The sequence below is a fragment of the Rutidosis leptorrhynchoides genome, chromosome 1 (genome assembly GCF_046630445.1).
Source record: "Rutidosis leptorrhynchoides isolate AG116_Rl617_1_P2 chromosome 1, CSIRO_AGI_Rlap_v1, whole genome shotgun sequence".
NCBI classification, from domain to species: domain Eukaryota; kingdom Viridiplantae; phylum Streptophyta; class Magnoliopsida; order Asterales; family Asteraceae; genus Rutidosis; species Rutidosis leptorrhynchoides.
Window position 1 is genome coordinate 495,671,279 of NC_092333.1, and position 9,554 is coordinate 495,680,832.

Consider the following 9,554-nt stretch of genomic DNA (forward strand, 5'->3'; position numbering starts at 1 on the left):
ACACTCCCTGTATCTATATGGGGTCATGCAATTTTACATGCTGCTGCATTGATTCGCATCAGACCAAGTGCAAGTCATAAATATTCCCCCCTACAACTTGCTTTTGGTCAAGAGCCAAATATTTCCCATCTTAGAACATTTGGTTGTGCAGTGTATGTTCCAATTGCGACACCACAACGTACAAAAATGGGTCCTCAAAGGAGGTTGGGAATATATGTTGGATATGAAACATCTTCAATATTAAGGTATATTGAACCAATGACAGGTGACGTTTTTACAGCACGTTTTGCTGATTGTCATTTTAATGAAACATTGTTCCCTAGATTAGGGGGAGAAATGAAAAATAAAGAAAATGATGTTTCATGGTGTGAACCTCAATTAAAGTATCTTGATCCTCGCACAAAAGAATGCGAGACAGAAGTTCAAAAGATAATGCATATACAAGAACTTGCAAATCAATTGCCTGATGCATTTACAGATACAAAAACGGTGACAAAATCATATATACCAGCAGTAAATACTCCAGCTCGAATTGAAATTCCAAAAGCTGGCAATAACGTCACTCATGAATCTTTGCCACGTCAGAAACGTGGAAGACCAATTGGTTCAAAGGATAAAAATCCTCGAAAAAGAAAATCAGCTGATAATGAAGTAAAAGAAAGTGTTCAAGAAGAACCACAAATCAGTACTCCTACTGCAGAGGAGATTGATGATGTCAATACAGAAATTGCAATCAATTATGCATATTCAAAAATATTATGGAACCGAAATGAAATGAAAAATCTTGATGAGAAATTTTCATTTAATGTTGCATATGACATCATGAATAATGATGATGATCCAGAACCAACATCTATGGTTGAATGTCAAAATAGACATGATTGGGCTCAATGGAAAGAAGCAATACGAGCTGAATTAGAATCACTCAATAAAAGAAAAGTTTTCGGATCCATCATTCTCACTCCTAAAAATGTGAAACCTATAGGATATAGATGGATTTTTGTCCGAAAAAGAAATGAGAAAAATGAAGTTACAAGGTATAAAGCTAGACTTGTAGCTCAAGGTTTTTCTCAAAGACCGGGAATTGATTATGAAGAAACCTTATTCCCCTGTTATGGATGCAATTACTTTTAGGTACTTAATCAGCCTGGCAGTTTCTAAAAATTTAGAAATGCATCTCATGGATGTTGTGACTGCTTACCTATATGGATCACTTGATAGTGATATATATATGAAGATACCTGAAGGATTTAAGGTACCAGAAGCATCAAATGCAAAACCCAAAGAAATGTATTCGATTAAATTACAAAGTTCTTTATATGGGTTAAAACAATCGGGACGTATGTGGTATAACCGATTAAGTGATTACTTGATAAGCAAAGGGTATACAAATAACCTTACTTGCCCTTGTGTTTTCATTAAGAAAACAACATCCGGATATGTGATCATAGCTGTTTATGTTGATGATCTTAACATCATAGGTACAAATAAAGAGATCTATGAAGCCATTCAACTTCTAAAGAAAGAATTTGAAATGAAAGATCTCGGAAAAACCAAGTATTGCCTTGGTTTACAAATTGAGCATATGCTTAATGGTTTACTTGTACATCAAACAACATATACTGAAAAGATTTTGAAACGTTTCAATATGGACAAGGCAAAACCATTAAGTACTCCTATGGTTGTTAGATCACTCAATGTTGAAACTGATTCATTTCGTCCATGTGAAGCTCATGAAGATATTCTTGGACCAGAAGTACCATATCTTAGTGCAATTGGAGCTCTTATGTATCTTACAAATTGTACAAGACCTGACATTTCTTTTGCAGTTAATTTGTTGGCAAGGTTCAGCTCTGCTCCTACCAAAAGACACTGGAATGAGATCAAACACATATTTCGATACCTTCGAGGAACTACTGATTTAGGATTATTTTATTCTAACGAATCAAAACAAGATTTGGTTAGTTATGCTGATGCAGGTTATTTATCTGATCCACATAAAGCTAAATCTCAAACTGGATACGTATTCCTAAATGGAGGTACTGCAATATCATGACGTTCTCAAAAACAAACACTTGTTGCTACATCATCAAATCATGCCGAAGTGATTGCATTACATGAAGCTACTCGGGAATGTTTTTGGTTGAGATCAATGACACAAATCATTACTGATTCTTGTGGACTAGAACGCGATAAAAGTCCAACAATTATCTATGAAGATAATGCAGCTTGCATAGCACAGATGAAAGAAGGGTATATCAAAAGTGACCGAACCAAACACACACCTCCTAGATTCTTCTCATACACTCAAAATCTCATTAAGGACAACGAGATTGAAATGAGATATGTTCAATCCAGCAAAAACTCTGCTGATCTTTTCACGAAAGCACTTCCAACTGCTATTTTCAGAACACACGTTCATAACATTGGCATGAGACATGTTCAAAAGATGTAACAACCGAAGCGATGTCTACTTGAGGGGGAGTCAACTCCATGCTGCACTCTTTTTCCCTTAGCTAAAGTTTTTCCCACTGGGTTTTTTTTAGCAAGGTTTTTAACGAGGCAGTAACTTACAGTTGATCTTCAACAAACAAAATTGCTATCCAATGGGGAGTGTTATAATATATATATATATATATATATATATATATATATATATATATATATATATATATATATGGATAGTCAATTATTGATACACAAAAGTAATATTATTGTATTACCTAAACTTGTGATATTTTTGCTATAAATAGCCATGAATGCAAGCATTAAACTTGCACCATTTCTCACACTTACAAAGTGTTTCTTTCTTTCTCTCCATTATCATCTTTGTTCTTACACTTCATTATTAGTATTCTTAATCAAGAATCAAATCACTAAAGGTAGTTATAAGCCTACTGAATTATAACATCAAGAATCAAACCACTAAAGGTAGTTATAAGCTTACAGAATTATAACAACTATTACTATTACTATTATTACTATATTACTATATTACCTATTCCACAAAAACTTACAAACAGTTTCAATCATATTGTCTTTTCACTCAATTGTACCAACCAAAAAAATACACCCAACTAACCCCTCACATATATCCACCACGTACATCCAGAGACACTTCTACAAATGCTCCACTCTTCCTTCTCCGTTGATGATTTTTGCTTCTCCTTCTTCCTAGAAAAACCCAATTCAAACCCCGCCTCCATCGTCATCTCTTCACACCAACAACCAAACAATTGGGAGCAGCAAAGCAAACCAAATTATTAGATTCATTATCAAATAAAAATTGGGTGCCGTTAGTTGCTTTCGTAAGATCATTCACCCAAACCTCTTCCATGGGTGATGATCAGGGGCGGAGGGAGGGGGTCAAGTGGGGTCAGCCGCCCCCGACGATTTCAAAATTTTAGTGTAAATTTTTTCGGTTTGTTGATTTTGGACCAGGTGGAATTTTTTTTGCCCAAACCCTTCATATTTTGCCCCAAAACCTTCATATTTTTGCCTAAAACCTTCTTATTTTGCTCAAAAGCCTGCTCAAAAAACTATATATTTTTTCCCCCAAAACCTCTATATTTTGTCAAAATAAAAAAAATCCTTACGTTTTTTTTTTTTTTTTACCCCGGTGAAAAAATTTTCTACATCCGCCACTGGTGATGATGATGATGTTCGTTCGATATTGTTGCTCCCAATTCGATTCAAAGAGATTTGTTTAAACAACTATGATTTCCGATTTATTCCTTTTTCCCTAAATTTCTCCAAGTTTTAGGGTTCGACTTATTTAAAACGCCACAACTCCAGGATACATGAGTCGATTTTAGAGGCAAAATGAAAAGATTTGTTACCTGATATGTCAAAACCCCAATCCACACAAACGACTGAATTTGTTACTGGAGAAGACGACCGAAGATTATATCGGTCAGTTAAAATCCATATTCCTACAATGAAGTGGTGGGTGGTGATACAGAGGTATGATGATGATGATGATTAAATTTTTGGTTGGGAGTTGTACATTTATTTTAATTGTTTTCTGTTGTGCTTTATTTTCATTTTGTTTATAATGTTTTTAAATTTGTAGGATAACAAGTGCGCTGATGATGTTCGAAAAGGTATTCACCGTGGAACATTCATCGTCCATCCTCATATTTCTTTTACAAATAAGACAGTCAAATCAGTTGTAAATATAGGTATTATCATCAATCGTTATAATTAATTATATTATATTACTGTATGTTTTTAGCTGAGGTTATGGTTAACTGATTATGTGTATAATGTCTGGGTCGTTTTTTAGTCTAATAGGCAATAGCTCTTTAGTTTTTTCTTAAATGTGTGATACTACAATTTTTTTATGCCTACAAATCTCAGAAGTTGGAATGTCATACGCTTCAGAGTAGATGGAGATTATATTTTTTCCTCAACAAATAGCTCATCATCTACATGATTTGATAAATGTTAAGCGACATTTCTTTACAATAATTTGTTCAGTTTTGAAATAGATTATCTATATGCATACATTTTGCTGATGCTACTGATTAGTGTACGGTGTTTTAGAAATCCATTAGTGCGTTAAATGATTAGTTAATGGTGTATGGTGATATTGATTCATGTTTCTATTGAAATCATATTTGTAGAATTGTAGTATATAGATATAAAGGGATAATTGGTTCTGCGTTTCAACTTTTATGTTAGTTTTTTTACTTGAGCTATGAGGTCACATTGATTTATATTGCTATATTTATAATTCAGAACTTATTAGTAAAAAGTTAACTTATTAGGGTTTTTTATTTTTATTTTTTCTTCTTTTTTTTTTTAAAAAAGCCAAAAACTTTTTATCAACTATAACAAGGTAGAGGAGATAGTCAACTTATTAATAAAACGTTTACTTTTATGCAGAACTTATTAGTGAAAAGGGTTTGCGTTTCAGCTTATATGTTGTAGGGTAAGTTTTCTTTTTTAGTTAGCCTGTTCCTGATTTTTTTTGTGGTAGTTTTCGTCGATGTTCCGTAATCGATTTATGTTTTGCCATTCAGATGTACTAAATGTGATGCTTTAATTTTGTTTTAACGTTGTGTTGTTCTTGGCTTTTGTAGTGTTTTTTTTTATCTTCGTATTTGATTGGATTTTTATGTTGGTTAGCTAAATCTATATGTTATTTGCTGCAGGCCTGCTTGATATTTTCGCATTCACGTTTTGTAAGGTAAGATTTTGCTTTTAGTTTATTTACTTAGTCCTTTGTTTTCACAATATATGATTGTTTGGATATGCTTCCTGTGTCATCATACTCTTTCCGGCAAGAGTGGATTAAGTCTTGCAGTATGTGATTGTCTTGGTTCTGAATGTCTTTTTTTTACTATGGCTATAGGTGTGGTTGTATAACATTATGGATGTAGTTAGTGTTGCACGAACTTTTTGGAACTCACTCTTACTAAGGTGAAGGTAAAATGACAGTTTACATAAGGAATAGGGTAGCCCGTAACTTTAGGCGGCAAAGTTTAGCTCAGCCTTCCACGTATAATATTTTGTTTTCTGTGTAATGTTTATTAGTTTTGAAATCATTTGGCTTTATATACCCTGGTGAGTTGCAGAAATAATCAGAAGATGCGGACGCAGGTCATACATTAGTATTGACCATGGTGGAAGATATATTTCGTAAATATGCCCGTGTTGATTCTCTTACAGCTGTTGCTGTTGCTGAACGAAGAACAACAGAGGGCAGCGGGCATTTGAAACTAAGCATACGGGCAACATAGATTCAACCAAATGAAGATTAATAGGTATATTTTTCTCCTTTTTTTAGTTAATTGGGTATCAAAAGTCTACATTGTTTTCTAACTTTGCTAATTCAATCTCTCTTTAGAACTTGATCTCCTATTTTGCTCATATGTTGGTTGATTATCAAAGTTGAGACAACAATAAGCTTTCTTAGGATCCAGAAACCTTTTGAACTACTGCAACAGTCAAATGCACTACCAATCTTTTGTTAGTTGTAGACACTACCATATATGTAATACCACTACCACAATTGTATATTGCTGCAGCTAAGCACACTGCAACATTTTGTAATATCGACCATTTTGTCGACCATAAGAAGACACACCAAGTATATGTATGTAATGTCTCTACTATAACAGTTTACAATCTATCGAATGAAAAGTAGCGATGGAATCGCCACAACGTGCGTCTTTTATTTTGCTCAATTCTTTCCCTTTCTTTTGACAATCGAATTTAATAAACGTGCCCCCGACGCAACGCGAGGGATATTTCATCTATTGTTCTAACATATTATTTAATAAAATCGGTAGAATTTCAAAACAACATTTATTTAACCACCCTACCATTCAGTTACTAACATTTTTAAAAAAAATGACATTTGCAGATCCACCAAAGATGACTCATAAACACACCATATCAGAGGAACCAACAAACCCAACAATCAGGAAACAAACCACATCATCCAACATCAAAAGAGCACTGTTCCAAGACAAAGGTCGGTATATCAACAATGTTACCTTAATAAAAACAATATTATCACCTAAATCACGCAAAACATCTACAGGTACAACCAACGATGAACCAAAAGAGAAGAAGGAATAGCAAACCCGCAACTCTGAACGTTTTTGACTACCTTTCATCTTTTGCATCCCTGAATGTTTTGTAAACTAAATATAGTAGCTCGAAAATCATTTCCTTTAATGGCTAACTATCCCGACGCAACGCGAGGGCTACAACACTAGTCATTGTCACATAACAATAATAACAAGATACAATAATAATTTTTACTACATCCGTTATAATTATACTTTAACAAATTGTATGGTAGAACATGTTAATACATAATTTATGATGGATGTAGCAAAATGGTGGATATATCACCACCCTAATAATAATAATAATCATAATTATAATTATTATTAGACAAAATTGCTTAAATCTTCTTGGTCGAAGGTTTTAAGTTTTTAAACATCAATTACACATGAGTGGATTCACCCATCCAGTAAAACCACAATTATTTAATTCTTGATCAATAAAGGTTGACTAATAGACTGATCTTGAAAAAATAAATCGATCACAGGATTTTGAGAACTTACATTTCGAGAGCAACTATAAAGCCTTCGATCACGGTTCGATGTTTGTCCACAATGTTTGAACCAGTGGCGGAACCCGGAATCTGAGTCACACTCGGGAAAAAAAATTCGACAAAAGCTACAAAAAAGAACTTCACCAAATGTAACCAATAATGGCATGAAATGTACCAAAAACTACACGTTTCCTCAACGTAAACACATATATCGAAAACACTGCATTACATCTTCATCTTTAACTTCGGCTGGAGCTTCTCTTTATACTTCACAAATTACACAAGCATTGAAAAACTCCTCCCCAATACGATTGCGTAGGTTCGCCTTTACAATTTTCATTGCCGAAAAACGTTGCTCAACTGTTCTGGTCGCAACGGGTAACACCAATGATAACTTTAATAACCGATAAAGCAACGGATAAGATAGATGTTTCCTTGTTTTCCACCATTAGTCTAACAAGGTCGTCAATACCATTAAAGTCATTAATTTTTTTTATTTATCTTTTTGACACTATGATGGTATATAACAAGTTGATTCTCAAGTTCAATCATCTCCGTGCTATTAAAATCTATCGGATATAACTCACACGACCTTTTTAATCTTGAAGAATCTAACATCGAGAATGAATCATGTGGATTCAACACCACCGTACAAAAAAGTAACTTGGTACTAGTTTTATTAAAACGATCACCAAACTCTTGAATTTGCATATCCAAACCGGTTTTAAAACACTCTACCTCATAATATTGATTAGTGATTTTCTCCATTTGTTTCCTTGAATTAATACAATCTTCATTCATTTTAAATATTCGAATACCATGTTCCTCACAAAAAGACGACACTTGTTTTTAAGACAAGTTCAAATTCATTTGTTCTTAACTCTTGCAATTTTTCTTTGGTTGGATCCACTAACTGAACCGCTTCTAAAATGTCTTGATCTTTTCTTTGAAGAGCTTGCGATAATACATTTGTCAACTCTAAAATGCGCAACATTAGATGCAAATTTAAAACAAATTAAAATCAAATGGCTTTAAATACTTCAAAAGAACACGCACTTGATTTTGACTAGAACCGTTACTTCTTTCTTCTTTAACAAATTCAAGGACCTTAATAATGGATGGAAACATAATAACCAAACGCACAAGTTTTTATAGTGAGAATTCCATCGTGTATCTCCGGGTCGTATAAGATAAACCTATTAATTCAATCTTCTCATGGTTTCAAGCAAATGACGATGAAGATGAGCGATTGAGCTCTATAAGCAATTGCACGATCAGGGGTGATGAGCAATACGTACAGTACCAACATCTATCTTGATTTTTTGAAGCCTGGTCTATTGTGAAATCACGATACAATCATAAGGAGTATTATTTAATCTATTGGATCATGAGCCCAGATATTTAATTTATTGGATCATGAGCTTGAAGTAAAATTAAAAAAAAAAAAAATTTGGGCAAAAAATAAAAAATAAAATCCAGCAGGGACAAGTGCCCCACCCTGCCCCCTTCTAGTTACACCCCTTTCTAGTTACACCCCTGATTTAAACAATCGAAGGTTTTCCACACATAATGGATATTCATTTGAATCGAGCCTCGAACGATGATTGGTTGTTCTATATAGTATTTTAATTCTTTTGAAGATAATGAAATCATTGATTGAATTTCAAAGTGAAGATGAAATACAAATAATAATGGGAGGGACGAAAAGAATAAAAAGGGATAATACCGGAATGATTTAAGAAATGTATCTTATTATTATTATTTTCATATTTTAGGAATAAGTGAATAACCCAAGAGATATTTCAAGGTTATCTTTTCCCTATCCCTTGCATTTACATTGCTATAAGCTATAAAAGCTATCAATTATTCAATAACAATGTAACTGATTCTTATAAAGTGTAATAACTATTTATTTATATTATATTTCACATTTACGCAAAAGATTAAACACAAACGCTTGTACAACATAAAATCTAATATGATTGTAACGGAAATTGATCTGCCATGAGAGAAAAAGTTAGAAAATGAATAAAGTTGCTCATTTGACTGTCACAACTGATAAACTGGCATATCAAGGGTCGAGGGCCGTATTCCCAATTTTTTGGTCCTAGTCAACTTTTTGGTATGACTTGCCACAACTCAAGCTCTTGTAAAAATTCAAACAGGCATCATTGCATACCACGAGCCTTATGAGGGCTCTTTTTGCACCTACCAATAAGAGCCCAAGTCTACGAGCTTGTATGGGTGACCTCTCACTTTGTAACACCGTAACCTTTTTTAAATCACAGCGGAAGTATTTAAAGCATATAACATTTACATATTACAATACAACTGGTGTTACTTTTCAAAACAGTTATACATAGTTATATTAAATATCAGAGTTCTTCAATGTGTCAAACATAATCCAAGCACGGCTATCTTCTCCCGTCCCTAGTATGTAAAACAATATTACCTGCAGGGAGAAAATGTGGGGGATTAGCAC

At 33.6% G+C, this 9,554-nt stretch overlaps 2 long non-coding RNA genes across 3 annotated transcripts; both read left to right on the forward strand.

The window, feature by feature from the left end:
• Positions 1 to 3,654: 3,654 nt before the first annotated feature.
• Positions 3,655 to 4,957, forward strand: LOC139875620 (uncharacterized). The gene is made up of 3 exons (XR_011767928.1): positions 3,655 to 3,963; positions 4,073 to 4,181; positions 4,888 to 4,957. It is a non-coding gene; the product is annotated as an uncharacterized lncRNA (long non-coding RNA).
• Positions 4,958 to 5,154: 197 nt separating this feature from the next.
• LOC139875613 (uncharacterized) lies at positions 5,155 to 6,246 on the forward strand. Of its 2 annotated transcripts, XR_011767927.1 has the most exons (4): positions 5,155 to 5,191; positions 5,357 to 5,430; positions 5,580 to 5,768; positions 5,852 to 6,246. It is a non-coding gene; the product is annotated as an uncharacterized lncRNA (long non-coding RNA). The 2 variants fall into 2 exon arrangements; XR_011767926.1 differs by having other exon boundaries at positions 5,357 to 5,768.
• Positions 6,247 to 9,554: the final 3,308 nt, after the last annotated feature.